Here is a 16,748-nt window from a genome sequence, read left to right on the forward strand (position 1 = left end):
CTCTCCTCCTCCGTGTGTCTCCTCTAACCATTTATTAGTGATTGTTTGGTTCCTTTAGGGAACCTAAGCCTTTTTAGAAAAACAAACAAACAACTTTCTCTCCCTTTCCGTGGCTTTTCGGTCCTGCTCCCGCCTCCAACCGCCGGATCACTGTCCCTTTTTAATTTTCTCAAGCCATCTTGGGGGGGCGAGGGGGGAGAAGACAGAGAGAAAAAAAAAGCCTCTAAATGCTTCCTTTTTCTTCTTCTCTCCCCTCCTACCTTCAAGCTTCCCCCTCTTAAAAAGACCAGAATAGATGGTTTTTTAGTTACAGGATTTTTTGTTTAATTATTATTCAAGAAGAAGGAGAAAGAGAAGCTCTCCCAGCGGCTGGAAGGAGACAAAGTTGGTTCTGGCAGCAGCGGAGAGAGGCTGGTGGCAACTTTTATTCCTACCAAAGGGGACAAACCAGAGGGGGGGGGCGTGAAAACAGTAAGTGTCGGGCAGAGAGCAAGGAAGAGGAGGGCACCGGGTCCCCTCGGACGAGCCAGGGACCTGCGCCGCCGCCTCCCGCCCGGCCGCTGTGTGCCCCTCCGCGTCCCTTTAAAATGTCGCCGGTGGGGTGAGGCCGGCCCGTGTGGTGATTTGGGGGGGGGGGGGGGGCCGTGGGGCAGGGCTGGGCGGGGAGCGGAGGGGAGGCGAGGGCGAGCTGCCGGCCTGCGCTTCACATGCCCTCCCGCCTGGCTGCGGCCCCACCGGCCCCGGCTGCCTCTGCCCCCGCTCCGGGTAAGGAGAAGGGGGCGCTGCGGTGGGGGGGACCCTCGTACCCGCCCCCCCGCGGCTCTTTGGCCTCTTCCCCCGCCCGCAAATTTACCTTTAGGAAAGTACCTATCCATCTGCCTCTTGTTTTAAAGGAAGGGAAGTAAGCAGGGCTGCCTCTGCGCGGGGAAGGGGACTCGCCTCGGTGCTGGAAAAGATGCCTGAAAGACCCACTTCTGTAATTCTGCGCTGGAAGGGAGCTACAGGGGATGGTTGGGGGCGGGGGGGGGGGCGCTGCTAAGCTTTGATGCGCGCGTTGGTGTCTCTAAATTTAAGCGAGCGGCGCTGGCTCCCAGCGCGCCGCTTGTTGAAGCGATTGCGTACGTTTTGCAGCCCCTCGGGGATTCCCAAAGCAATTTCCAAGTCCTGCCTTGAACCTGGGGGGAAAAACGTCTAAATTGAGGCAGTTGACAAAATGGAGGGCCGGTGTGGAATCCAAGGGTAAAGCAAATTGCGAAGCGTCAACCTGATACTGTAATCTCGCAAACAAGTAATTCTGTGGCTTGTGCTAGTACAGGGCCTGCCAGATGCTATATTTCATCTTCCAGTTTTGTGTGTGTGTGTGTGTGTGTGTGTGTGTGTAAAAGCTATGGGGACCAGGAAAATGCTGTTACCCATCAGTGTGTGCTGAACAAGGTGCACGGGATGTGCCTCTTGCAAAGCCTGACCAGTAGTCGGATTTTTTTTCAGTGTCCAAAAGCATTTTGTTACATGTCAGATGGACCGTAGGAAGCTGGCTTTTAGCAAACAAAATCAAGGCAAATTCACTTTCTTCTGTTCCTTTAGTTGGCTGAAACAGAAATTGATCTTTCACTTTTCCTTCAAGTGAAGGGTGTAGCCGTAGTAAGCTTTATTGTCTGACCTCTGACTAACTTTTTTTGTTCAAACATTATGTGTATGCCCAACAGAATAAATACATCTGTGCTCATTTTGAAAGCTAAAAGCAATTTGAACTGTTTCATCTTGTAAGGATGCATTTTGGGGGGCTTTTCAGTAACTTTAAAAAAAAATCCAACCCCCCATATCATCTTGTATTCCTTGCTTTAAGATTTATGCTATTCCTGGCAACATGTGGTTTGGTAGATACAGAACTTAAAGTCCCAACTGACCAGACAAGAGTTGATTTTGGCTGCAGTGTTTTGAGGGTAGATGGAAAAATATTAAGTCTTAGTTTCTTTTTATGGTGTTCTTCTCACTGCCCGTTAGAAATTGAAGCATTAATCACAGTTGTTTATGCTGTTTGGGGTTTTTTTGTTTGAATCTGGAGGAAATATGCAACAGGGAAGTTGTAAATATATTTTTAGCTTTAATTTTTAATCAGCGAAGATATAAAGAATAGTGATATTCTAAAGTAAATCCTGCGTTTACTAAATATACTTATTAATAGTGTTAGGAATGAATCTATAAAAAATGTCTGAGGTGTAATAAACTCGGGTCATTATGCTTGTTTAACACACTAATGCTTCAGTATATGTTAATGCACAATTTTTAATGTCTCTTTTTAAATGAGCAAATAAGTAAAAGAAGCAGAGAAGGTGCCAGTTCTTGTGCTAATTTAGAGGTGATAGCTGCAAAAATGCTCTATGGCTTAATACATGTGCAAAGGTCTAGAAAGCCAAAACAAGTATTTTAAAACTCAACATGTTATATAAAGATACATAAATAGATTCCTACTCCAGTAGGTCTGGTTTTGTTAGCTACCTAAGTAGATATAATGGAACAAAATCAATTTGGGGCATACCAGAACAGCTCTGTAGGAGGAAAATGAGCTCAATTTATCTTTGTTTCTGTGAAACGCATGCTCTCCTTTCAGTGAAGGCAGCTAGCCTAGCAAGGATGTTTGCTTTTAGTGAGAATAGCTTCAACTGTCCATGGGAACCATAGTGGCAGAAGCTGTTCAGGAATGTGTTAAATGGATTCCACCAGAAGCTCTTTCTCCCTCGCCAGCGCCATCTACTCTCAGGTCTGTGCCCGTGAGTGGGATTGTGGTTGTAGCTGCCATGTGCCTGTGCAACCTGCTGCCGCAAAATGACTCGCTGCCTGCCATGGGAGTCCTGGGCCTGCGTCCCTGTGGCTAGAAGCTGGAGGCATATGGGGGAGTTAAGTCAGACAGACTTAAGCATTCTTCCCCAAGAAAACTGAGTCAGGAGGACAGTTTTCACTTTTTATAGTATTTCTGTTGAACTTTTGAACTTTTTAGTGCTTTATTTATTTATTGTCTGTAAGAACAGTCAAAAAAGCATGGGCGTTCTGGGAGTGCTGACAATCTTTAATACCCAGATTGCATATCATGGGTGTTGTAAAAGGATGAGGGGTAAGAGGATTGGCACATCCCTTCCTTTTTTGTTCTTGTGTTGTTTTTGCTTTTGTTTCACCTCAGGGAAGAAACCTGAGTTTGACCTGTGAATATGTCTCTACAGATTTGTTGTTTTACTGGTCAACTGACTAAAAATTTCTTGCTATCTTGTAGTATTTTGTCCATGGTTTTGTAGTAGTATGCTCATAATTATTTAAAAAAAATTATCAAGAAGCTTGTTTTCTGGGTAATAGGGAAGTAGCTGTGTCCGTAATGTGTTGAAGTGGAACATTCTCTTTCCCTGCAATTCCTTATGGATTGCTTCCAGATTTAGTGTAGAGACAATGGAGAGTTTCTGTAGAATATTTTAAATATCAATACTTAAAGTTTTGTACTTCTCTGATTTATTCAGTGTCTCTTTTCATAAGCGAAGAGTAATGCAGCTTTCTTTGTGGCTGTCAGTTGTCTATCTACATGGCCTCTACTTTCTTTGTGAATCAAAAGTCATGGGTGATGGGTGGCCTGGTGATGAGAATCGGAATGTCTACCTGGACTAAAGCCAGCAATACTAAAGACCAGAAGACATCCGTGTGAGGGAGAAGTGAACGCACAACCTCAGACTACTTTCTAGTGGTTATTTGATGGACCCTAACCTCAGTTCTTCTGCATCACTTACATAATGGCATCACTGCACTGATGTCAAAGTTAGTTGAGATAATACCGGCTCTGGAGGGTGAAGAAACAAGCCTGGAATCCGAAATGCCCTGTAGTACTACAGTATTACTCTTGGTTGAAGAATGCTGTCAGAACAGGGAAGTTAGTATTACCACTTCTTTCCCTTGCCTTATCTGATCTCTAAATTGGTATTAGCTTTGCAGTTCCAAATATGAAATCTCCATTATAGTTACTCTGTAACTTCCTATAACACCTGAAGGAAACTTGAAGTACACATGCAAGGTAAAGTCTGGCTTCGTAACTTCTGGGTTTGTGTAGTTTTAATCGGAGCAGTTCTTGGTTTGCTTATGGATATGGCCTGTTGGCAGCTATCGTAGTCTCCAGTGGAGATCTTGTTGGCCACCAGTGAATTACTTTTCCTCAGCAATCAAAGACAATCTGCATCTAGGGTGTGTGTACAGAGGACAGGAGGGGAGACGGGCGTGAGTTCAAGGCCTTGTGTTTCCTTTTGCTGCACTATGTGGTCTGCTACTGAGCCAAAACTGACCTACTCAGAATTGGCTCTGGGAAGATTGGCGTCTTTCCGTTTTATGTCCCTATGAAATGCTCCTGCAGATGAAAAAACAAAATTTAGTAATTGGTCAGGGTAGTAAAGAGGGGAAAGAGTGTTGTCTCAATGACAGGAGATTTCCTGTAAGGATGTAGGGATGTTGGATGATCTATTCTGAGACTGACCTTCCCTAACTCCTGTACTGCTGTTTTTCTGCTCTTGTACTGTACAAAGCTATTACATTTATGGTGCATGAATATATGAAAGGAACTGTAGAAACAAGGCCCTTCACTGTGAGGAGGTCAGTTATCTCTGCTCTTTGTCACAATATAAACCATATATAGCCAATAACTTACACAGCTTCTCTTTAGTTGTGTTATTGAATTTTACTCCGTTTAATACCAGCCCTCAGTCTGTTTTTCAGAACTAGGATCTCTTCCTTGCACAGCCCTCCTCAAACGCGTTTGCAGTCTCTCATTTTGGCTGAAGTTATAAACTTCTGTCAGTTTTTTAGCAAACAAGTGGAGGTGTACAGAGATTTTTATTATTTGAGAATAAATACAATTAATTTTTCTTCCATAAGATCTTTTTACATGCTATCCAGAGTGATAGCCTACTAAAATACTATAAAAATTTTCTTCATCATATCATAAGCGTGTTCCATTATGTTACAGATAGCAGGAAACTATGAAACAGGATATCTAATATTAAGATTAAACCGGTGTTACCAGTTTTCATGGTGTTTCACTTAATTTTGCAGTACTATAATCTATGAAATGAGTCTGTCTGACTAAATCATGGATCAGGGGTTGGTGCAAATACTTTTTTTTTCCTTTCTTTTTTTAAAGACATCCTTGTCTGCTTGTCTTAATGTTTTTATATTACTAAAAACATTGTGGGGGGCAAAAAAGATGCATCTGAGTGTGTAATGATAGCAACATGGGAATGAGAACATAAAACAGAGAGCGTAAAATGAGGACAACAGACTAATTGTATGAAATTCCTTTTATGCACACGTTCTTGAGTTTGAATAACTAGTATGTATTCAGCCTGCTGGATTAAAAGGCTTTGGTTCTGCATGTATAGCATAGATGTTGCTCTCAAAATAGGAGAGCAACTCTCCCTCCCCCCGCACTATTCCAGATGAAATTGATTCAGTACTGCATTTTTCTCCTACTGAACTCTCAGTAAAGCATGTTTAAAGGCTGAATAATTCATAATGTTAGGGATATGAACACCACATTTTTAATAGCCTGAGTGTTTTGATTTCTTGATTGCTAGATGTGAGTAAGACTCATTCACCCCAGACTTTAAAGACTCGAATGCCATGCCATGCCATGCCATGGCTTGGGTTTCTACCCAGTGATACAACTGCAAGATGGTGCTTGCAGGGGAGTGACTTTCTTGATGGTGTGTATTTCACTAAGCCTATTCAGCCCTGCATGGCCCTTGAACATGGGAGCCAGCCATCTTTCAAAATACATCCAAAGAGTCTAACCTACACTTGAGAGGGCTTCTTGCAAGAGGCCAACTCACTGCTGAAACAAGCCTCTATTTCAAAGATGGATAGTAAGCACTGAAAAGATATTTGCCTAAACAATGGGCATGAGATTCATTTCCAGTTCATTATATTAATGCTATCTGGAATAAGTACTGCACCTGTCATCTATACAATTCCCACAAGCATTTGGTTTCAGGTGGGAACCTACCTAGCTTGTTTGTTTCTTTCTTTAAAAATTATGCTTTAAGCACTGGGACTCAGCACGTTCTCTTGCTTTCCAGCTCTGCTTCCCTGATAGTTTTGGGGGAGTTCATCTGAACTCCAGAAAACCAGGAGGAAGAGAGACAGAGGGGAAAGGAGCATTCTGATAAGCCTCTCTCCTCTGACCTTATCATACTCAGAAGTACCTTACTAAAATTAGAGAATTTAGGTATAGGTCTCTTTCTTACCAGAAAAACTTGCAGAGCAAATAGAATAAAATTCAACTTGGTTTAAACAAAGAAGTGCCTGACTTCTCATGACTCAAAGCTTTGCCAATTTTTGAGTGAGGAAGAAAAATATTCCCGCAAAAAAGTACAGGCATACCTTGGAGATTTTGTGGGTTCAGTTCCAGACCACCACAATAAAGCGAATATCGCAATAAAGTGAGTCACACAAATTTTTTGGTTTCCCAGTGCATATAAAAGTTATGTTTACACTATACTGTAGTCTACTAAGTGTGCAGTAGCATTATGTCTAAAAAACAATGTACATATCTTAATTAAAAAATACTTTATTGCTAAAAAAATGCTAACCATCATCTGAGCCTTCAGCGAGTCGCAATCTATTTGCTGATGGAGGATCTTGCCTCGATGTTGATGGCTGCCGACTGATCAGGGTGGTGGTTGCTGAAGGCTGGCGTGGCTGTGGCGATTTCTTAAAATAAGACAGCAATGAAGTTTGCCGCATCAATTGACTCTTCCTTTCATGAAGGATTTCTCTGTAGCATGCAATGCTGTTTGATAGCTGTTTGATTTTTACCCACAATAGAACTTCTTTCAAAACTGGAGCCAGTCCTCTCAAACTGCTGCTGCTTTATCAACTAAGTTTATGTAATAGTCTAAATCCTTTGTTGTCATTTCAACAATGTTCACAGCATCTTCACCAGGAGTAGATTCCATCTCAACAAACCACTTTCTTTGCTCATCCATAAGAAGCAACTCCTCATCTGCTTTATTTAAAAGTTTTATCATGAGATTGCAGCAATTCAGTCATGTCTTCAGGCTCCACTTCTCATTCTAGTTCTCTCGCTATTTCCACCACATCTGCAGTTACTTCCTCCACTGAAGTCTTGAACCCCTCAAAGTCACCCATGAGGGTTGGAATCAACTTCTTCCAAACTCCTGTTAATGTTGATATTTTGACCTCCTCCCATGAATCACAAATGTTCTTAATGGCATCTAGAATGGCGAATCTTTTCCAGAAGGTTTTCAATTTACTTTGCCTAGATCCATCAGAGGAATCACTATCTATGGCAGTTATAGCCTTACGTATTAAGAAATATGTAAGTATTTCTTAAATCATAAGACTTGAAAGTCGAAACAATTCCTTGATCCTTGGGCCACAGAATGGATGTTGTGTTAGCAGGCATGAAAACAACATTAATCTCATTGTACATCTCCATCAGAGCTCTCGGGTGACCAGGTGCATTGTCAATGAGCAGTAATATTTTGAAAGGAATCTTTTTTTCTGAGCAGTAGGTCTCAACAGTGGACTTAAAATATTCAGTAAACCATGCTGTAAACAGATGTGCTGCCATCCAGGCTTTGTTGTTCCATTTATAGAGCACAGGCAGAGTAGATTTAGCATAGTTCTTAAGGGCCCTAGGATTTTTGGAATGGTAAATGAGCGTTGGCTTCAACTTAAAGTCACGAGCTGCATTAGCCCCTAACAAGAGAGTCAGCCTGTCCTTTGAAGCCAGGCTTTGACTTCTCCTCTCTAGCTATGAAAGTCCTAGATGGCATCTTCTTCCAATAGAAGGCTGTTTTGTCTACATTGCAAATCTGTTTAGCATAGCCACTTTCATCAATTATCTTAGCTAGGTCTTCTGGATAACTTGCTGCAGCTTCTACATCAGCACTTGCTGCTTCACCTTGCACTTTGATGTTATGGAGATGGCTTCTTTCCTTAAACCTCATGAACCAACCTCTGCTAGCTTCCAATTTTTCTTCTGCAGCTTCCTCACCTCTCTCAGTCTTCATAGAATTGAAAAGAGTTAGGGCCTTGCTCTGGATGAGGTTTTGGCTTAAGGGAATGTTGTGGCTGGTTGGATCTTCTCTCCAGACCTCTAAAACTTTCTCCATATCAGCAATAAGGCTGTTCAGCTTTCTTATCATTCGTGTGTTCACTGGAGTAGCACTCTGAATTTCCTTCAAGACCTTTTCTTTTGCATTCACAGCTTGGCTACCTGTTTGGCGCAAGAGGCCTCGCTTTTGGCCTGTCTCGGCTTTTGACATGCCTTCCTCACTGAGCTTCGTCATTTCTAGCTTTTGATTTCAAGTGAGAGACGTGCAACTCTTCCTTTCACTCGAACACTTAGAGGCCATTGTAGGGTTAGTAAATGGCCTAACTTCAATACTGCTGTGTCTCAGGGAATAGGGAGGCCTGAGGAGAGGGAGAGAGATGGGGGAACGGCCAGTCGGTGGAGCAGTCAGAACACCCACAACATTTAGCGATTAAGTTTGCTGTCTTATATGGGCGCAGTTCGTGGCGCCCCAAAACAATTACAATAGTAACATCCAAGATCACTGATCACAGATCACCATAACAGAAATCATAATAGTGAAAAAGTTTGAAATATTGCGAGAATTACCAAAATGGGACACAGAGACATGAAGCGAGCACTTGCTGGTGGAAAAATGGCACCGATAGACTTGCTTGATGCAGGGTTGCCACAAACCTTCAATTTGTAAAAAACACAATATCTGCGAAACGCAATAAAGCGAAGCACCAGAAAATGAGGTATGCCTGTATATCACTAATCTTAGTGCAGTGGTTTGACATGTTGCTAGTTCCAGATAAAACTGAAGTTACACACCTGATTGAATCCAGGTTAGGAGACCACCTTCGTACGGCTCCCTCTGCCTGTCTCAAGTCCCTGGGTGTAAGACAGATGTGCTCCAAAATGAGGGTAGGCTGTGGCAATGTCTTTTCCCATAATCTATTTAAGGTTCTACATTGATGGCAAGTCATTTCTCACAGAAATAGGACCATGTACCTTTTTCCCCTTTCTGCCAAGCTAATCCTGTGTCATTTCATTTTCCTAAGAGCTCTTGAAAGGTAAATGCTCAAGCTTTACGCAGAGGGTGCTTTGAGGTCTTAACTGAAGAGATGTAATCAGCAGTGATTGTTCTCCAGGTTCATAATCGCATATTTCCAGGAAAACATGGCAGCTGCAAGCAAATGGGCGCAAAGTCTTTATGAGGGCTGGTAAGATCTTCTATCTCTGTGATATCCAAGCGAGCAGGAGATGGGCAAATTTAGACAGACTAGTAAACCTGCTTGTACTTGTACTTCCCCTCGCCACCCTTTTTATTTCTCACTGTCTCCCTTTTTTTTTTCTTTGCAAGTAACTTTTCATATGAGGCTGTATTGTGTTTTCCCCCACCCCGCCCCAATCTCTCGTCAGTGGAGTCCGCTCTCCTGTTCAGCCCCTCTCCAGTATAACTGGTGAAAAATCAGATTTCTCATGGTTGACATGTTGTGAGCATGTTGTCAGCTTCCCATCTTCCAGTCTGCTTATTAGGTGATCGAGGCCTGGATATCATCTAGTTGACATAGCCTGTTTCCTAAGTGTGGTGTATTCAGCCTACTTGCCATGATTTCCACATGGACCTATTTGAAGATGTCTGAAAAATCTATTCATATAGCCCAGACATGATTGTATGATTAGTCCATTCATTGCCTATTTCCTCTCTCACAGGGAATATTGCTGAAAGTTAACTCCTTCAGATCAAAAAGCATAAAATAGATCAGAAAAAACAGTAATAAAAGTAATGTGCTAATCTCTGCGATATTAGTCAGGACAGCAAAAAAAAGTCCAGAAATACTAACCCACATCATTGTGTATTTTACCAAGGTACTCTTGCCATGAAGAGACCCACATCTTTTTGCACACTCAAATTTATAGGACTCAATCTTTTTCTCTGTGATTGGGGCTTGTATGACTTAACAGCTATCTTGCAGGTGTGACCAGTTCTGGAACGAGGAGGTGTGTAGTATCTCTTCCCCTGCTGTCTCATCTGTGGTTAAACATACAGAAAAATGCGGAGGAAGCTTAGTCATTCTATTCTTCTGACAGCCTTCTACAAGCACAAGCTATTAATGACCATTGCCTTTAATGGACAAAAACAGTACTGGCAATTCCTTTGTGCGCTTTATTTAATGGTGTAACAAGCAAGCACATTAGCTATTTTTATTCAAACAGCCAGACATAACACTGTATGGCAAAGTGGCTATGAAATGTCTGCATAGCTAAGTGAAAATATGTCTGTTCTTTAAAGCTAAATCTTTTTTCTTTTAGTTACAATATTTTGAGAGGGTTCGACCAATAATTGTCTGATATATTTAATTGTGCTGTGGCATAGATTTTCAAGATTTTTTCATTAAAATGGACAAATGTTCTTTTCAGCCCCTGACTTTAGTTTACTGTTTCCAGTCAACAGCAAAGATGTAATGCAATAAGAAAGGTGGTTGGGTGGATAAGGGGGGAACTGATTCAGGTTGAAGGTTCAGTCCTTTTCCTTTCAGGAGGCTTCTGAGCTATCTATTCTTACATGCTGCTTAGTGACAGGCACAGAAAAAGAGCTGAGTGCAGTGACACTGTTAGTAAATGCTAGTTTAGAGACACAGTGTTTGGGGAATTTTTGAAAGCTGCCAGGTCCTTCCTCCTCTCCCCACCCACCCAGGAAAAGGTTATCTACTTTGGCAGAAAAAAGGCTTTCATGGATTGACAGATAACTTAAAAAAAACAAAAACAAGACGGCTTTGATGATTTAAGTCTTTAAATATTTCAAAACCAAGAATTTGTGTTATGGATTAACTTTGGGGCTGGGGGGGAGGATGTTGAGGATTTAACTTTTTGTGTTCGTACGTGTTCGTTGGTATTGGCATGTGTGGCATATTGGCATATTTCTGGTCCAGAGTCAGTAAAAGGAACTTTAAGCCTGCGATAGACGTTAGAAGTCCTAAGAAAAGGAAAAATCACTTGATACTATGCTTCCCGTGACTTGGAGCCTCTCTGATATCTTGTAATAGCACATATTTTCACATCTTTGCTTAACTAAATAAAAGCACACATGCAATTTTTTCCCCTCTATTTACATCCAGCCAAATAAGGCATTTCTACTGAGAGCTTGATATTTGGCCCAACCGGTAATGTTGCTTTTCAGTACAGCTGAACATTTTTCTTAGGGAGCTATTTATCACTTTTTAACCTGTTTTCTGAGGATAGGTCAGCAAAGCAAAAATGTGCAAACATTTCCTCCTTGAAAGGTCTCTCCCTTTCAGATGTCAACTGTTTTACATCAAAACACAGCTGGAGAAGCCTTCCTATTGATAGAAAATAGCATTGCTTTTTTGGAGGGGTGGAGTGGGATGGGGTCAAGTAGATCAGCTGCTCTGGATCACTGTAAAGATAAGGTAATGCACCTGCCAACAACTAGCCACCTCTTTCAGCTTCCCCCACAGTAGTTAAAATAGGCTTCCTTGAATTTAGAAATCTGCAGAATCTGTTCTGATTTATGTTTAAACACTGAACTTGAAATGCAGTGCTATCTTCTGATGTCTGTGGACAGAGCTCTAACCCTCCTGCTGTTACTCAAAGTACTGTTAAGTTGCACTAGAGTGGAAAAACATTCAGGCTCATCATTTTCTGCTGCTGAAATTTAAAATGGTATGTCCAGTTCTGAAATCTGTGTGGTATTAGGGTCAACTGTTTTCACTGCTTATTGAAAACACTAGAAGAAGGAGACTTGCATATAAGTGGGGAGAGAGAGAAAGAATAGGGAATAATGGAAAAGAAGAGGTATTGCTCCAAGTTTTTTGGAGAAACATACCCTGTGGGCTAATACAGGGGGGAGGAAAAAAAGGTGGAGGCAACAGAGATGAATTGGTTGCAAACCACAATAAGCTCTTTAAATCATAGGAAACGTAATTCTAGGATGACAACAGCATAGGAATGTTCCACTTTGGCTAGTAGTGCTATACTTACACTGGTAGATAACAAAAGAGGGTTTTTTTTCTGTGTGTGTGAGGAAAAGACATTTGATAGTCTGTCTAAATAAAGTTTAATAACAAGTAATAGGAAGTACAGGGAAAGGTATAATTTCCAGTGAGTTCATAATATAAATATTACTTGTGTATCTAGAAAATATCATGTAAAGGTATTGCTGTTAAACATTAATTTGTCTGAAAATTGTTTGGGGAGCGTGCTGTTGTGCATTTTGCCATTCAGAGTGCCTATTTTGGTTTATAATTCTTGTACCTGAAGATAAATATTCGAATCTATAAGTGCAGGACTGGAATACATGGTGACTGTTTGGAGAATAATGTTTTTTTGTTTGTTTGTTTTTTATAGCTAGGCATTTACAAATTCTTAAGAATGTTTTGATTTCAAAATGTTGCCCCTCTTCATCTTGGAAATGTAAAGGGTTCAGAGACTTAGGCCTTAAATAGCATGCTCCTGAGTCCTTGTGAAGACATGTCTTTCAATGCAACTGTCTAAACATTTTTGTTATGAATTGCTATGTTTCTTCATGTTATTGGTAGTTTATTGTTGGAGGTTTTAAAATCAAGTATGTAGTTACTGTAGGTGAAAGAGAAGCTTTTATCTTAAAAAAAAAAAAAAAAAAAAAAGTTGGCAAATTTTGTGTTATATATTATACATCAGTAGTGATCTGTGTTGCTTCTAAAATATATCCAGTTCAAGAGGCTGATGCTCTCTGCCTACTTTACGGGTACAAATTTACATGCTTCCCCAGCCCCTGCTGTTTGTCTTCTAACATTTTTGGCTTATGTTATGTGCTTCCATTGGAGTGAGTGCTCTATAACACAACTGGTCATGTCCCAAGGAACTTTAATCTAAACACACAAAGCAGAAGAACAGTAGTCTAAAGGCTATTGACAGTGTCTTTTTCCAGCTGTGCTAGTAGAAGAGGTTACTGCCTCCAGCTGCTTGTCTCAGCCCCTTTGCCCCTAGTTACTGCCCTGAGTCTGCTGCTGAAGTAGTTTCTCTGAGTGTTTGTACTTCAGGCCAAGTCAGAGAATTAACTCACAAGTAGCCTGTTTTGTTGTTTGAGCTATCCTGTTTGTCTTTTATTTGAAGCAGACTGGAAATCCCTTGTACAGATTGCTCCGTAGGCTTTAGGTGATCATTCACTCCCACGACAAACCTTAAATTACATACCTTTTTGACCCATAGAGAAGTCCTAGAAGTAAAATACTCTGTAGATCATTCTCTGCTTTGTTCTGGATTCTGGCCAACTTGCTGTACTCTAACTGACCAAAAGAAATAGGTCCAGTAGCAATAAAAGTGAAATGGTAGAACATTAGCTTGGCTCCGCTGAAACTGGTGGAGCTCTGTCAAGTTAGTTCAATGGAGTGTGTGTTTCTGTGGCAGATAACACCAAATAAAGTCAGTTACTGTGATTCTTCTGTCATCTTTCCAACCATCGTCCTTGCAGATTCACCCTTTTAATGGCTCTAAGGATCTTGCAGGGAGCCAGAAATGGCTGAAAGCTAATTGTTTTGTTGGGTTTTTTTTGTGGGTTCTCCCCTCTGCCCCCCCAAGTTAGTTTGTGACTGATTTAACCCCTTGAATCTGCTTACTGTATTAATATATGAGCTGGCACAAGGGCAATGGTTGCTCTGTAGTAGCCCTGACTTATGTTGCTCTAAGCTACCATAGAGTGTTATCTCTCAGCCTGCCCTGTTGTGTGTGTGAGGTTCTGAAAAAGTGGTTCTTCAAGCAGCCAGATGCGTATGACGGGCTCTGCCTCCTATTCATGTTGCTGCCTGTTGAAGGTATATAAACAGGCTTAGTGGTTTACCAGCCAGGCATGCTCCAACAAAAGAATTTCCTCTTGTTTCAGAGTCCAATCTTTTGCCCTTGTTTGTGGGCTTTCACAAGCCAGAGAGCTTGTGAGGGTATTCTTGGTGTTACCTGGATCTTGCAGTGTATGTATGCTCGTTACATCTCACGGCAGTCTGAAAGGAATTGTTGAGACTCAGGAGGAATTTCCTTTCAAGCTTGTTTTTCTGCTGAGGCAGCAGGAAGTGTATTCATTACATGGGCTTGCCCGCGGGAAGCTAGACTGGAACCATTTCACAAATTCAAGCTAACAGCCTAATAGCAACTTTTCATTTGTCGCTGTGCGCTTGAATTGGATTGGAATTGGTGTCTAGAGCTAAAAGAGCTCAGTACTCCACTGAAATATCTTGCTTGTGTGTGATCTGACAAATTTAGAAGTTGTAGTTCTGTGAGGATGCTTGTCTTTTCTAAAACAGTGGCAGGACACTATACATGTGCGTACAAACACACTTTGTCCAGAACTGCTTATATTTTATAAAGCATTCATTCAAAATGATTACCTGCTGTATAGGATAAGAAAAGCAATTAATTAGCTAGTGAAGAAAAATAGATATGCCTTCTTGGGCTATGTCCATGTATCTCATGAATCAAGAAAAAATGGATACATGGTCTTCGTGGAACATTTAGCTATAACCACCAAAACTACTTCCTATCTGAAGAAGGTGGATAAAAAAAATTACTGAACACAAAGTTTACCTAATTGAATATGCTTATGACATGTAGTCATTACCTGATCTTTCAAAAGAAATTGAAATGAAAATCTAGTGCTTTTCATACTGGAAACTTGAAAACATTTCTTTGAGATCATGCTTAAATAGGTAAAATGAAAAATCGCTTCCTGCTTTGAGAGTGGATGGCTAGTAATGCCCGGCTATTATTTATTTTTACCACGTCTTTTTTTTTTTTTTTTCCCCCCCTCCTTTGTTAACTTAAAAGGTCTCAGTCTCTTCAGTGTTGTCATATGGAACTCTCATTTTCCATGTTTGTTCATTGCTTGTGTTATCTCTGACCACTGTTTTGGGGGGAGGGTTGGTTAAACCTAGAACTAGATCTAGTATTTCCATTCCACTGTAGAAAGTATTTTTCACTTCTTTTTAGTCATATCACTATTTCTTTTCTTGCATACTTTCAATCTTGAAATCGTTTGGTTTTTTTGAGTGCTCTTTACAGTTGCTTTGGGTTGTTATATGTGATACCTGGATCATCATGTTGGAGTCCTGCCTATATTGGAAAGGTTCTGCTGCGCAGAGTTCCTGTCACTGCATGGCTGCTTGTCATGATGGCCATGTTGCAAGCATAAACATATGCTCGGCACCAGGCATCCACACTTGAAGAGATAGTTTTGCAGGAGATTGTGTGTAGGGCAGATAGGAATCCAGAGCATCCTACCAATGAAATTGCTGTCCCTAGAGCATGTCAACACTAGTCTTGTTCCTGGTGACATTTTGTCAGCTGAGGACTTGTGTCATTCAGGGAAGAGACTCCTTTTCAGATCACGTAGAGTGAGTTTTGCTGACTTGCATCAAATTTGCATGTGAATCTGTGCAAACAAGTCAATAGAAGTATCCTTCTGTTGACACAGCTCTGCCATTCAGTCAGGTGTACTAATTAAAAGTGGTTAATTTCAGATAACTTAGTCCAATATTGTTTCTAGCAACACAGACTTCCATTTGTCCTTTTTTTCCTTCTTTACTGCTCTTCTGTTTGTTTTTTTCCCTATCTCATCAGTGGTGGGGAATATTTGTGCGTATAGTTGTGAATATTATATTTTATTTAGATTCTTTGAGACTTTTTATTATAGGCTACAAAATGGACATTCTAGTAAGTTTACATAAAGTTCCTTTAAACAGTTAAAGACAACAGAGTTGACAAGGTCCGAGATATATGGGCAACTTTAATGGTGGATCCAGGTCAGAGGGAGAGGGGTGTCTCTATGTTCTCCTCCACGTTTTGTCTCGCACTCACTTATGACTGTCATCAGGGCTTCCAGAGGTTCTGTGTGATTACTTTTAAACCAGTTTTTCTAGTAGAGGCTTTTTTTTTTTTTTTTTTAATATCACCTGTAGCATGTTTTACAAACACTTTGTATCTATCCTGGAACAGCTCACTTTAATGAGCAGTTACATATTTCTGTTATCTGCTCAGCCATTGCGTTCTTTAATTCCCTCATAAATCTTGGGGGTGTGGTGACATATTGTTAGTTAATCAATTTGTTTTATCTTCTCTTCTTTTGACATGTCAGTCCTGACAGTAGATCATTTTAGTTTAACCTGAGTTTATCTTTTGCCAGCATCCTATGTGGGAAAAACTCTTGCAAAGAAATCTTTGTTTGTTTTTTTGTTTTCCAAGCTAGTATTTAATTGCACCCTTTTTTGTGCACCAGTACAGTCTTTGTATCCGGTATGATTTTTATTATTATTTTGATGTCTGTTTTCTGATCTGATGCTCTTTGCTCTCCTAAAACTTTTTTTTCCCCTATCTGTAGTGGCTTATTCTGCTTTGTTTCTTTACCCAGGCTTGGATTCACATTTTTCTGGGATATACTCATTTGGCCTGTGTAACCCCGTGAAAATGTTACCATTTAAGCATAATGACTCTTTTCTTCCATGGCTTCCTGTTCCCTTTCCTTGTGAAGTGGTATGTATACCTTCTGTAGCTTTGAGACTCAGTTGGGAGTTACTTAAACATACAGCTCTTAATTTCCTCTTTTTGCTCGAATTGAGGATCTTTTGGACTTTTTAAATCCCCATTTCTGAAACTTAAGAGCATGGTACTAGTTTTGATAGGATTCTTTCTGTGA

At 40.8% G+C, this 16,748-nt stretch overlaps 1 long non-coding RNA gene across 1 annotated transcript in view; it reads left to right on the forward strand.

The window, feature by feature from the left end:
• Positions 1–461: 461 nt before the first annotated feature.
• Positions 462–16,748, forward strand: part of LOC136993341 (uncharacterized) — a 38,529-nt gene continuing 22,242 nt past the window's right edge. Inside the window, exon 1 of the long non-coding RNA XR_010885633.1 lies at positions 462–471. This is a non-coding gene — a long non-coding RNA (uncharacterized lncRNA). The remainder of the gene's footprint in view (positions 472–16,748) is intronic.

The sequence above is a fragment of the Apteryx mantelli genome, chromosome 1 (assembly GCF_036417845.1).
Source record: "Apteryx mantelli isolate bAptMan1 chromosome 1, bAptMan1.hap1, whole genome shotgun sequence".
NCBI classification, from domain to species: domain Eukaryota; kingdom Metazoa; phylum Chordata; class Aves; order Apterygiformes; family Apterygidae; genus Apteryx; species Apteryx mantelli.